The sequence below is a fragment of the Vicugna pacos genome, chromosome 20 (genome assembly GCF_048564905.1).
Source record: "Vicugna pacos chromosome 20, VicPac4, whole genome shotgun sequence".
NCBI classification, from domain to species: domain Eukaryota; kingdom Metazoa; phylum Chordata; class Mammalia; order Artiodactyla; family Camelidae; genus Vicugna; species Vicugna pacos.
This window is the reverse complement of record NC_133006.1, coordinates 38863050-38876704: the sequence shown is the minus strand read 5'-3', so window position 1 is coordinate 38876704 and position 13655 is coordinate 38863050. Positions and strand designations below refer to the sequence as shown.

The following is a 13655-nucleotide window of genomic DNA, read 5'->3' as shown; positions in this document are numbered from 1 at the left end:
GGCAGCTGGGGAAGCAGAGAAGGAGAGCTGAAGACAATAGGATGACAGCTAAGAATGGCGGGGCAGCGGGGTTGCGGGGGAGCCTCCACCAACATGCATGTAACTCAGTGAGCCCCCTAGAATCCGCTCACTCTACGAAGTCTTCCTCCCCCTCCTAGGGTGGACAGAGCTGAACTCTTGCTTTGTTCTGTACTCGGTCTCCCCACCCGCTCATTTCCCTTTCTGTGGTGGTGATAATGCTTCCCACTGATAATGCCTGAGGATGGAGAGCCTTCTTGAGCCACGATGTAGGACACAGGCAGAATCGATGTGTTGAGTTAGGTCCTGTGTTCCCTGTAGATCCTTATTGCTGTTCCTTGGAGGACTGCCGGTCCTTGCCCTCATGCCCAGTCAGCCCGCCGTATCCTCAGGTTCCACACCTGTGGATTCAGCCAACTTTGAATCACACGTATTTGAAAAAAATTCCAAACAGTTCCAAAAAGCAAAACTTGAATTTATCCCACACAGGCAATTACTTACAAAACATTTACATTGTATTTATAACTATTTGCTTAGCTTTTATACTGTACTGGGTCTTATAAGTAATCTAGAGATGATTTACAGTATCAGGGAGGATGGGCATATGTCATATGCAAATACTACACCATTTTATATAAGGGACTTGAGCAGCGCAGATTTTGGTACTAGGGGAGGGGGAATCCTCGAACCAACGCCCCTCAGATATCAAGGGATGAGTGTACTCAGCTATAAAAAGTAGGAATCAAATCAGTTTTCATTATTGAAATATTCCCCCCACCCCAATCTTATCCATTAAGCAAAGCCTGAAGCCTGGTGTGTAGGTTTATTTGAAACAAATAAAGCTACCTACTGCCTTGGGTGGTGTGGTAACCTGAGTGCATGACCTGAAGACCTTGTGACCCTTACTCAGGCATTTCTCCCCCTGGGTCTCAACTTTTTTTATGTCCAAAAAGGGGAGATTAGACATTAATAAGAATACTAATGCTGAACTCCAGCCCTGTGATCTTTTAACTCTTACTAAAATACACATACAGGGCAGGTTTTGTTGCCCTCCTCTGTGTAGCAAAGGAAGCCAAGGCTCAAAGCAGTGAAGCCACACAGCCCAGATCATCCATCTGGTGAGAGTCAGCTGGAGATACACACTCATGTCCTCGTTAGACCCGCATGTCTGTAGGGCTTATCTGACTCCCATTCTCTCCCAGTCTGATTTTATGATCTAGATGGTGCGAGTCATTGTGAAGCAAACTCCAACGGACAGTTGTAAGGAGCTTGCGTAGACTGAAGATCAACAGTAAGAGTGTAATAGAAGAAAATGTTCTGATTGACAGTCATGAAAAATACAGATTTATCAAAATATTCCATTATTGCTTCTAAGGTTAAGTTGTATCATTTTGGGTGACTTCTTACTTTTTATGTCCATTTTTGATAACATTTTAAATCCGGATAAAAGTGAACCCCCTTTTCAAGACAGTATCAACTTCAAATACCCTCCCCCTTTGTTTCAGTACAAACATGAGATGAATAAAGTGTGTTGTTTCACAAACTCCGATTTTATTTGCTTTATGTTCATGAAACATGATGAGTAGGAACAAAGTCTCAACTGTTCTGTTAAGTTTTAAATCTTAAAGTATCCAATTCATTTTCAAATGATCCAAGTCATTTTCTTTTTTTCTTAATTTTTCAGTTACCACCTTAGGGTAAACTATAAAATGGGGGGATTTAGAATTAGCATTATTTAAAGACCTTAAGAACCATGAATGATTTCTTATGGGTTATGTGATGCCCTTCCACCTTTAAGTCCCACATGAATCAAGTTAATCACAAAGTCAAATATGTAAAATTAAGATTATGTTTTGTTATTTAGGCAATTTCAAAGAACAGAGCATAAAAGGAAAAAAAGAGAGAGCCATTGAAAAAGGCAAATTCTTACAACATCTCGTTTATGAATCTTTTTGTCCTCTTGACACTGGCAACTGGGGCTTCCTGATAAGGAATTTGATGTTAAAATTGATGGGGAAACCCCACGTTTTACTGCCAGTAACTTGTTTTGTTTGGAGAGTTTCTTCTTTTTATGGTGCAGCTGTAGCATCAAATAAAAGTCTATCTGTTCTTTCCTATTCTTAGATTAATTCTTAGAAGAATACGGAATTTACCATCACCCATACCATTGCCCAATGGCACAGCATACTGCTTTAAACAAAATGTCTTTATTCTTTTACAAGTTGGATAATAACGAAGGCAATGAAACTGAGTGAATGTTGTCTTTATGTATTTTTCTGAAGACGTGTGAGAAACGGTGGCTTTCAGGAAACGTACACTGGGCTCCCTGAGGGGACAGGCACTGGGATGAGCTGCAAGCCAGGAGCCAGGGGTCCTGGGCCACCAACCAACTCACGACTTTGAAAGGGACCCTCATAATGTTTATCAACTCTCTGTACAATTTTTTCCCCCATAGACAGAGTGAGAAAGAAAGTAAGCAGTTGAAGAAATTCCTTCCAATTTTAAAGAGCTGGGATTCACAGTAGATGAGTAAGGAAAGTGATTTTTAGCTTTTAATCCAATTTTATAAAAAAAGCAAAATTGAGGTGTAGAGATGTAATGAGTTATATTTATTCTTTATGACAGAAACAGAATTATTATTATTATTATTATTATTATTATTATTATTATTATTATTATTCATTGCTTGGAATGGAAAATCATGTTTCCTTCATTATCCAGGAATATCAGGTGGTAAGTTTGCCTTTTTGTGCAAGGATGATGTCCTGTGGTGGCTGAGTGTAGGCTCTGCACGGAGGGTTGCTGGTGTCTGAATCCCAGCCTCCGCCCTCTTCAATAGGCCACTGTCTCATCACTTCCCCTCGCCTTGAACTTGTGTGTTGAACACAGATTTCTTTGCTCTGTGGGGCATTGGTGGACTGAAGATAGGTACAGTCAAATTCAAAATGAGTAAGAATTCAGTTAATCCTAGATTCTGGATCTAAGAGCATCTGCTTTTCTACTCTATTAGATCCTGATTTTAGTTTAGGACGTTGAGTAAATGGCTCTGTCTCAAACAGGTAGCCTTTGTCTCTTGGATCATTATTTGGGAAATATCATTCCATGATGTCAATAATGAGAACACAGTATGTCATCCAAACACAATTATATAGGTTCAAAAATCGCTATCAGCCTGTTTACGTATGGTCCCAGGATCTGAGTTTCTTTCTCAGCTCTGTGTGTTTATGTATTCACACTGCAAAACTCAGTTCACAGCAGCAATGCAATTAGCAAGCTCTCTGAAAAACTACCTCCGTTTGTGGCTGCTAATGTATTTGCTATAGATTTTAGTGACAGAAATAGTGATATTAATGTCGTCAACATCCATGTCACTGCTTGCAGGCATCATGTAAACCAAAAGGTTACATTTTAAATTATGAAAGGCTGGGTTTAAAAAAAAAAATCCTTCATTTTTCTGACTTGTCACATTAGAGTTTAAGATTATGTTATAGGTGCCCAGAATTAATCATAACATGTTAGGCTAGGTAGAAATAAAATATAATGTGGGAAGTCTATATTGTTGATTTAAAATATTTTAAATGTTACACTATATTCTCAATAGTAAGATAAAATTCTGTTTTATGAATAACCTCTACATTTAGTCAGATAAACTTGTTTGCATTTACCATTAGACGTATCCTAATTGGTGCACATTTCTCTGCTTTAAAATCCCAAATAATGTAAGAATACACATTTCAGAAAAATTATGATTTTTGACTTATTCAAAGTGGCCTATATGCACATACATATGTATGCAGGACGTGCACAAGTTTTACATTTACTAGGTGCCTGATTACTGAATGTTCCCAGTAACCTTATGGAGCTGGTATTATTATGCCCACTTTAAAAATAAGAAAACTGATTCTCAGAGATTAAGTAACTTGCCCAAGATGATGCAGCAATAAAGGGATGGCACTAAGGGAAGACGAAGGATGATCAGTCTCTTACAGATGAGTCGCTTCTAGATTCCTAACTCTATTCATAATTATCCTTCTCAACCATTAGTTCTATGGTTTTTGACACCAATTTTCTTCTTACTGGGGCATACTCCTGCTGTCTGGGCTCTTTTTCTAAGTATGGGATTGAAGAGTGGTGCTAACTGATCCTTTGGAGTGATACGTACACGTGTGGTGTGGCAGCAGTAATAGCAATTTCCTGAGGATATCTGAAGGCGGAAGTCATCTTCTGTGTTCCCGTCAGTTACCTTCCGTACATCAACATTGTGCTCTGGAAGCAGAGTGGTTTTTGGCTTCCTCCCTTTTTTTCTTTTTAATTCTTACTAAAACTGCAGAGAAAATATTAAAATAAATGACAAGCCATTGTTCTGTGAGATCTACAGTGCTTTAAAAAGACTAAATATGAGACCTAAATATTTATTAATTAGAATAATTTAAAAAACTGGAACCAGAAATCCTGCTATCCGTGGCTAGAGTCCTGCTTGAGAAATTTCTTTTTATTTTAATTAAAGTTTAGTTGATTTACTATATTGTGTTAGTTGCAGGTGTACAGCAGAGTGATTCAGTTTTATATATATGTATATATACATACACATATATATAAAGTATTTTCAGATTATTTATATGTTAGTTTAGTTAACCCCACTCCCACATTATTTGGAGATCATATCCCCTCACTTGCAGAAACTTCTTTTCAAGGATACAAATTTTTTAAAAAAGCTGTCCGCCACTTAATCATTAACAAGGTTATCTAAGATATTTATTCATTTATTCACTTTATGTGCTTATTCATTAATCAAATATTTACTAATTACCTATTACAAGTGAAGCATCCTGCTAGATGTTAAGGGTGGGTAATATTAAAAACAAAACTATCAGAGGATGCCAGATTGATACATTTTGTCGCTTGGAATTACACAACTCTTGAAAACCTAGGTCATCGTCACTGAAATAGAAGGAAATTTCTTCAGCTTTGTACTAAAATCATGGAAGCTGATGCTATTTCCAGGGAAAAAAAGCCCATTTGCACAATATTATGGGCTCTAGAAGAATCTGTTTTATTAGAAAGTGAGATCTGGTTTTATTTGTCTTAAAAATCAGTGCAAAGTTTTGGTTTTTAAACTGAGACCAAAGATGAATTGGAAGCTACACGTGGAAAAGCAGAAATGCTTCCACTGTTTTTGCCAGTTTCCCTTAATGCATGTTTCAGGTCGAGAGTTCGAGAGTGAAAAATGAGAGATATTTCAGCATCCTGTTTGGATTCTCTTTATTCTGAGTGGGATTATGGCTTGGAATGAGGAGATCGTGGAGTTCAGGGAATCAGGTGTTTTGACCCTCCTGTTTTATTAAATCACTCAGCTATTAAAAGCAAGCACAGAGACTTAGACTGTAATCAGTCCATATTGGGAGAAAAATCATGTGTGGAATAATTCAGATGCCAATGACTTTAGTCTTTTCCAACTCTGGGAAAGATAAGTAACTATAAATGCATCCTATTAAGTCACTAACAGGAACTTTTCTGAAATTCCCAGAAACTGAGCAAGAGATCAAGGATATTTTGTGGGTTATTTTTTGAAGTCAATCAAACAATAATGGTGATTGTAGCATTTGGCATCTAAAAGGTATTAACTTTTGGCTGTTGCATGGATTTCATTAAATTCAATGAGATTTTTGTTAGAAAGAACTTGCCAAAGCAAATTTGCATGTCTGAAAAAGTAGTCATGGAATCTGTTCATTAGCTTTTTTATCCAGGAAAGGTCTACAGATGCAAAGATGTGATTTTGGATGGAATTCATTTGGATGTGTCACTCGGGAGGGTATCTTTGCATTGCAGGCTGCCTAAATTTGGAAGAACTCGGTCCCCTTGATTGTCTTTGTTCTTTGCTGAGTCTCTGGAATACCATGGTTTGCAAGGCCAGAAATGGAGAGAATTTCACCGTTTCAATGGTGGTTGAAGGCTTACCACTCCAGATCAGCCTAATCCATGGCAGAGTCACCAGGGAAATAGTTTCATAGATGTTTAGGTTTTTCACATCAGCCATATAGTATTTTTCCTTCTCCTGTTTTCTTGATCACTGCATTTCACTTCTAATTAAATCTCTCACCTCACTGCTGGTGTCAGGAATGCAGGGAGGCATGATTTGTGCCTTTGGGTTTTGTTGATTAAGAATGACAAGGTTTTGGTTGTTTATACTGACTGATCCTTAAAAGACTATTTTAAAAATTGCTTTTCTTCTGTCTGATTTTAAAAGTGGCCTGAAAAAAACCCTCAAAGGTATTTCCGATGCCTGGGTTGAATGGAAGCTGAGAGCTGTCAGTCAATCCTTTTCTTACCAAACGCAGTTTAGAATATTATGTTCTTTCTTTTCTAAAGTCGCATCAATTCAGCAATCTCATACTTTCGCACAGGGATCGTTTAATTTATGAAAATTATATTTTTCTGGAAAAGTAACCTTCTGTTTTCAAATTCTCTTTTACTGTTACCAGACTTGTCACTGTGCCTCAGGTCTTGTGAGAGTGAACTTCATGGATAGCAAAAGCCCATTTTAAAGAGGAGGCGCAGTCAGGACCAGCGCCCGCCCTGCTGCTAAGTTTACAAAATAGGCTGGAGAGAGTTAGCGCCAGAAGGAGGCTGAGCCCACTGGGGTTTGAGGGCTGAGGTTCCATTTAGGGTCCCTCCTTCTAGAAGGAGATGGAAGCACGGGGCAGAGAAACTCAGCAGGCTTCAGGGCAGAGGGTGAGGCAGCATTGCTGGCCTTTCCACACAGTCAGAAGACGGAATCAGGAAAATGAAGCAAGAGCCTTAATCTCGCTCGGGGTTTGGGTAGCAGAGCCCCAGGTCTTGGCTGATTTGTTTTCTGGCCTGTAGCATATCCAGCTGCTGGAAACCAGAGATGGAAAAGACAAAGGAAAGTCTGAAACTCCATCAGGTACGGTGAGGCTGTTGGATCTGCAAAATTCGAGTCTTGAAGGAGGCTAAGCGTTATTTTTCTGTTGCTCTCTGTAACTGAAAATAGCAGCCTACCTTTGAGCAAGGCTGTGATGCCTTCGGAGGGACCGAGTATTTTCAGTGATGCTGGTGAGCGCAGCGCGCTGTTCTCAGCCCCTCAGTCTTCAATTTGTCTCCCGGTAATAAATAATGTAAATAATGCTAAAATTAAATGAAAGCACATTTTGCAAGAAAACAAACAAACCGCTAAACATTAAAATGACAGAAGAGTCCCCAAACAGAGTGGAAAGCCCTGGAGTGGTGGCCTCACCATGGTGAAACTAAATCATCAGCACAAGCAGGTTCTAATAAAGAATTCAGGGTGATGGAGGGGCCCTATTATGTTACAAAGCCCAGAAGGCTCTGCTGTTGCCACCACCACGAAGTGAATAGGTTAAAAGACTTTAAATGGGATTGCCGTGGCTCTCTACAGCAAAAAGCAGGTAAAATGCCTTTATTAACACCTCTAATTTGAGGTATCTCTGATGTTGGACAATCTGGTTTGCCTCATTCAGAAAATTAGGGGAACATAGCCAGAAAGAAAGCAACGTTACAGAAACGATCCCAATAAAAGTCTTTTTGAAAACGAATTAAAATTTTCTGTTCAGTAGAGGCTTCTAGGAGAAAAGCGACTGATCAATTAATGTTCATTTAATCGTTTTTCAGTACCTCCCGTGTGCCAGGCACTGAGTACCTGTACCCTTCAAAACGACACGATGTTTGTTTACAGTGTAGTCGGCTGCTTGCCTGGCCCAGAACGGGGTTGGCATTTATTCTGTCTTTCACGTTGTTAGTTTAAAATTCATGCAAAGCTTCCAAATAAAAGGCTATTCTTTTAAAAAGTTTTGTGTCCATTGTGTGGACATTCGTCTCATTTTTTCTCATGATTCTAACCACTTCCTGACCCTTAGTTCTGGAAGGTTAAATAAAAAAGAAATGAAGTTGAAGAAACCGTGAGATTCATAAATCTGAGTTGTTTTTCTTGTGCAACATTATGCATTAACGTGAGGGACTGTCATCGCTTAGATCATCACTAAAAGTAATTGTTATAAATATTACCTGATGGTCTGACATGGAATGTATTACAATATTTGAACATTTTAAAAGGATATGAAATATTCTGTCTCATTTTGGTATAATCTCCTGGCAGTAGAACCCCGACACTGTGCTATAGTCATGCTTTCAATTACATTACTAAGTAGTCACACATTAAGTTCTCATGAAAAAAAAAGTCCTTTTATTTCCATCATACCCTGCCCTATTGTTTTTAAAATGGGTTTCAGAAATAAAGATGCAAACTTGAATGGAAAAAAAGCGATTTATGGTGTCATACTCTTCTTTTTGTGCTTTCTCACATAGTATAAAGATAAAGGCTATTGTTTATTTTCAAATTTGGGAGTGTCTTGTTTTAATAGCAGAAGAAAATACTAAATCATGGTGACCATCTTTCCTGGTATGACTCATAATATTTTCAAGCTTCTTTTGTGGCAAAAGTTGATGCAATCTCCAGTTCTCCCTGAAGGGGTTCTCTCGTTTATTTTCTTGGGGGCATACTAATGGGAATGGGTTTTGCAATAGATTGAATGTGCTAATGTCTCTGCCCTCATCTGATGAGGCTGTGATTAACTCTACAGTGTGTTCTCCCAACTAATAGTGTTTGTGTGTGCATGTGTGTGTGTATGTCCTTGTGTGTGTGTGTATGGTTGAGGGGCAGGTTCACCAGATTATCATTGATTATTCATCTTCCTTAAGAACTGGCATTATTTGAAAGTGATTACTATGTAGTATGAAGTGATAGTCGGGTGGGGGGGTGTCTCTTCAAAAGTGTACAAGGATAAATCCTTAAGGAGAAAAAGATTTCTGTTACTTTAATCATTAGCCTCTAGCGCTGTGGATTTGACTGATCATTGAAAAACAGGGTACTCTGTGCACATAGATCTGCTTTTGGATGGTTTTTTGGCTTGCATTTTGTTCACACAACCTGGAGCTAGTTTAATGAGGTAACTTCAAGTTGCCAGCCTTTGTCCAATCACAATAGTCAATGATATAATTCTTTATGTGTCTGTGTAAATGGACTTTCAAATTAAAAATTATTGTTTCGTAGATTTAAAATAGCATGCAGCTAGCAGCCCCTGGTATAAACCTTTCCGGGTCTCGATGAAGGTATGGAAAGACCAAAACAGACAGCAGCAAAACAAATAAACAAGAAGTGAGAAACAAACCACACTGGCAGTAACCCCATCAGCAGAGTCTGGAAGGATGCTTTAATAACTGTGAAGATGATGCACCCAGACGGAAAACGCAACCGTGGCCCAATCTCACTAAAACTAATTCCCCTCAAGGGGGGAGATGCGCCTTGTCCCAGCGTCTGCTTGCTTGTTCGTGAGATAACCGCCCTGTACGACCATCACTCTTTGAGGCAGGGTACTGGCCACCTGTCTTGTTCTTCCGCTAATCAGAAATGCCGAGCCCCAGACAACAACCAGGCAGAAGGCAGCCTGGGGGCTGGAGAACTGGCACAAATATATTGCACTCTGGGCAGTATAGTTTCCACAAGGAAGTGCTGGGCGGGGTGTGTGTGGGCGGCGTTCTGTGCTGACAGTCGCAGCTTTCTGTGCCCTTCATCCATTCGTAGTGGAAAGCACCAGGTAACGGATGTGGTGTTCAGGCCGATTCTAGCAGACAGAATCCTACTAGAAACTAGTAATTGGCCCTTACTGATTCAGGAGGAGCCTACAACCAGCCCCTGCGTGCAGGGACTGTAGGTTGATGGGTGGCATATTTTTGTCGGTCACTGGTAAACGCTGGAGGCATCTGCACGGTATCTCCTGACTCCTGGATGCATCAACAGAAATCAGCAACAGAACTCATACAGGGACCACGTAAAATCCTTCCACATCACGGTAAACGAAACATCATTCTGAAAAGCCAGAGGAGGTAGATTATGAAACTATTTTGTGTGAGGAGCCAGACAGAGTAACGCTGCTTAGGCATCGACAGTAAGACGCAGGCGAACGCAGCTTCCCGGGACAGCCACAGGAACCCACAGGAAGGAGAAGGCTGACTGACGAGGAAACAGTGAGCACAGGAGGTGGGTAAGGCACAGGTGAATCTCTGTTCCACGGTAAAGTCAGAGAATTAAAGTCTGTCCCAGGGGCCAGGGAAGGGCAGAGCTGATCCTCAGAGAATAACGTCAAGTGTGGAGCTGAGGGGCAAATTTGAGAAGAACTTCTGTAAAGCAGGTGAACAAGTAAAATCAACTAAAATCATTAAAAAGAAGACGACATATCTGAAGAACAGAGAGTAGAGATCTGAGCCTAAGAAACACAGCTATCCCTAATATGAAAAGCAGACAAATATTCAGAGTCACTGTTGACTATTTCACTCGTGGAAAAATGATCCAATTTTGCAGATTAAAGACGTCCCATGTGCTTCAGGTGACCTCAGTAAGGGAGATCACAGATAAAAACATAGACTGCTCAAACTCTTAATTGCAAGAATATATGAGAAGTAAATCTTCAACACAATGGGGCAGAACAACAACAACAAAGTCACTATTACGAGGAAGCAAAATCAAACAGATTCCAGCAAAATAGTTGAAGATAACAGCCATTCAGCCATTGAGACTGGGGAAGAAAATGTCCTGTCTCAACAGTTGAACACCTGGTCATGCTACCTTTCTTTTGTGAAAAAAAAAGTAAGATATTCTGCATTATAAAAGTGTTTAAAATATATTTTCTGGGATCAATTAAAAATTAATTCCATTGATGGCAGGATTAATCCATATTAAAACCTAAAATCAGGGAAGATCCTAGATTCTATTTCAAGAAAATAGTAAAAAGTGTGGACAGTGTTCTTGGGCACAGCTCCTTCATTACTATAAATGTCATAAGTGTCCAATATTATGAGAAAGTTTCATACAGTTGGGCAACACAGGCATAAAGAATGTCATGGCAAAAAAATTTTTCATGGCACAGGAAAATGTTTGCAAGATAATCAATAGACTATGAACTTCATGAGGACAGGACTGTGTTTGGTTCTTCAATTTATTTCTAACGCCTTGCACAATAAGTGCTGACTGTAATAAATAAATAATGATTAAATGTGGCCGATTAGAAAGTTGTGTGTAAGTATCACTTCAAGTGTGTCTATCACTGGGAAGAAAGCCTTCCTTAGCCCCTTGTTGGGGTGGACACATCAGCAGTGAGATGGCCCCTCCTACGGCTGCCAGGCAGAGGTGGAGGGGTCTGGAGCTAGGCTTTGCTCATGACAGAAACAGGAGGGACAGACTTCGCTGGCATGCTGTGCATGTCTGTCACCACACTTAGCACATGTTTTCAATTATATGTTGATCAGTGTAGAATACAAAGCTCTTCGAGGGCTGTGTCACAAAGAAAACACTCCAGTGTTAGTGGAATTTAACCCAATGAGACCCTGCAAAATCAGGTGAGCAATGACTTATTGGGCATGATGTTTGTAATAGAAACACAACTTGTATCTGAATTAATGTTAGAGATGAAATGTCTGTCTGTGCTCCCTACCCAGATTAACAAGTTGAAACCCTAACCCCCAGTTGACTGTATTTGGAGATAAGGCCAGTGATGAGAAGGTAAAGGTCAGATGAGATTATAAGGGTGGGGCTCTGATCCCATGGGATTAGTGCCCTCATCAGAAGAGACACAAACATGCTCTCTCTCGCTGCATGTGTCCCTGGGGGAAGGCCACATGAGGACACAGCAAGAAGGCAGCTGTCCAGAGCCAAGAAGAACATTCTCATCAGAAACCAAGTCTACAGCTAGCTTTAAGGCTCTGGACTTTCAAGGCTCTGAAACTGTGAGAATATACATTTCTATTATTTAAGCCACCTTATCACTGGTATTTTGACATATTGCTCGAAAAGAATCAAGCAATTCATTAGTAACCTGTGTTCGGCTATGTGGAATCTTAACGTCATTCACCTTGAAAGTTAACAAACCCTGAAGCCAGACGTCTTGGATGAGGTCTCAGCTCCTGCCCGCCGTTCAGTTACGGTCTAGTATGGCATCTTTCACACGATAAAGAATGTCTTCGTGAGTAGTTGTTAAAGGGCAGGCGTGGAAACAGGACTGAGGGAGGTCGTGTGAAACTCGAGCTCTGCTTCTTTCTAACTTTGGGACATTGAGTCCTTCTCTCTGCTTCTTGGTTTTCTCGTTGACACCTGACTTTTCTACATCATAGACGTTCTGGAAGGGTCAAGTAAGATCACATGTGAGAAACTGCTTTGTTTACCACAAATACTATGCAAGTATAAGGGATTTATAAAAAGTGTCACTCGTAGACTTGGGAAAGGGCATCCCAACTAAGTGGCCATGCTTCAGAGGACCTGTGTCAGCTTAGCCTGCCCCTGCCCCTCACCGCAGTGGGAAGAACCCCAGGGGTCAAGGAGCAGAGTCCATCCAAAGCCCAAGATCCAGCTTCTGAACTGTGATCTGGGTACCTGAGACTCCGAATTTCCTACCCAGAGACTCCCTAGCTTTCAGAGCCCACCTTGGCTCTTCCTCTGCCCCACCTTCCCTTCTCAGCCTGCCCCACAGGGAGGTGTGCAAGAGGTGGTGGATCAGGGAGGGGGGTTTGGGCAGATCTTGGATTTACAGGCTGACGTGTTCACAAATGCAAGGGTGTGTTTGTGTGTGTGTGTGTGTGTGTGTGGCTCCTCCTGGTGCTGGAAGGAGCCTGGAGAGGAAAGAGCAGGGGGCAGACCAGGCCTGGGGCGCTGTGGTTTGTGGCATCAGGCATGTGACCCTTTGTCCTCTTTGTCCAGCCCTGAAAATATGATCTCACGATCAGTCTGTATGAGAATCCTGGGTTCAGTCTAAGTGTGTGATTTGGAGCTAATCAATTAGTATATCTGGGTCTCAATGGCCTCAAATTATACAAAAAAAAGTATATGATTTGCAACTGTCTACAGATTTGGGTGCACAAAGCCTGTGGTACTTATTAAAGTTCTGCTTCACTTCTACTCCTGCTGAAATTGTGGCTTAGATATTACTTTCTGAACTAAACTCTCATTTATAAAATTCATACACACATTAATTTTATTGACTTTCCAGTATCCATTTCACTACATATATAATAATCACCTTTTCTGGGTTTTAAATGTTTCAATGGACTTTATAAATGATCTTCCTTCTACTTACCTAATATGAACTTTCTCTTGTTTTCATTTTCCAGATTCCATAATTAGTATGGAGAATTTTTAATCATGTATCTTTTTCGTTTTTTAATCAGTCATCATAACTTCTGGTTCTTTTATTTTAAAAATAAAATAGCATTTTCTTATCTCTGCTTAATTTATATTTCACCTTTGCTTTCATATTTTAATAACATTTATGCCCACATTTAGCATAGTTTATGGTGTAGTTTGTCTGTGGCACGGATCATTGTCACTCATTCAAAATTTGAGTTTTTAAGGGGTGAGTTGAGATTGGATTTTTTTTTCCACTTAATTTGACTACAATAACTGGGGATATTTTATGAATAAAATTATCACATAATCAAAAAATGTTTTAAATGGGTAACTTTGCTTTAACTTAAATTGACATAAGGGAGTCTATGAGCTGGCCTAAGATTCATAGCATTTTTTCTCTGGGAGAATCCCAAGAGGTCAGTTTATA

The 13655-nt window shown here is 40.0% G+C and overlaps 1 long non-coding RNA gene across 1 annotated transcript; it reads right to left on the bottom strand.

The window, feature by feature from the left end:
* Positions 1–239: 239 nt before the first annotated feature.
* Positions 240–7257, bottom strand: LOC140687634 (uncharacterized). The gene is made up of 3 exons (XR_012062034.1): positions 7039–7257; positions 4181–4342; positions 240–419 (listed from the first exon to the last, which is right to left on the bottom strand). It is a non-coding gene; the product is annotated as an uncharacterized lncRNA (long non-coding RNA).
* Between the last annotated feature and the right edge of the window lie 6398 nt (positions 7258–13655).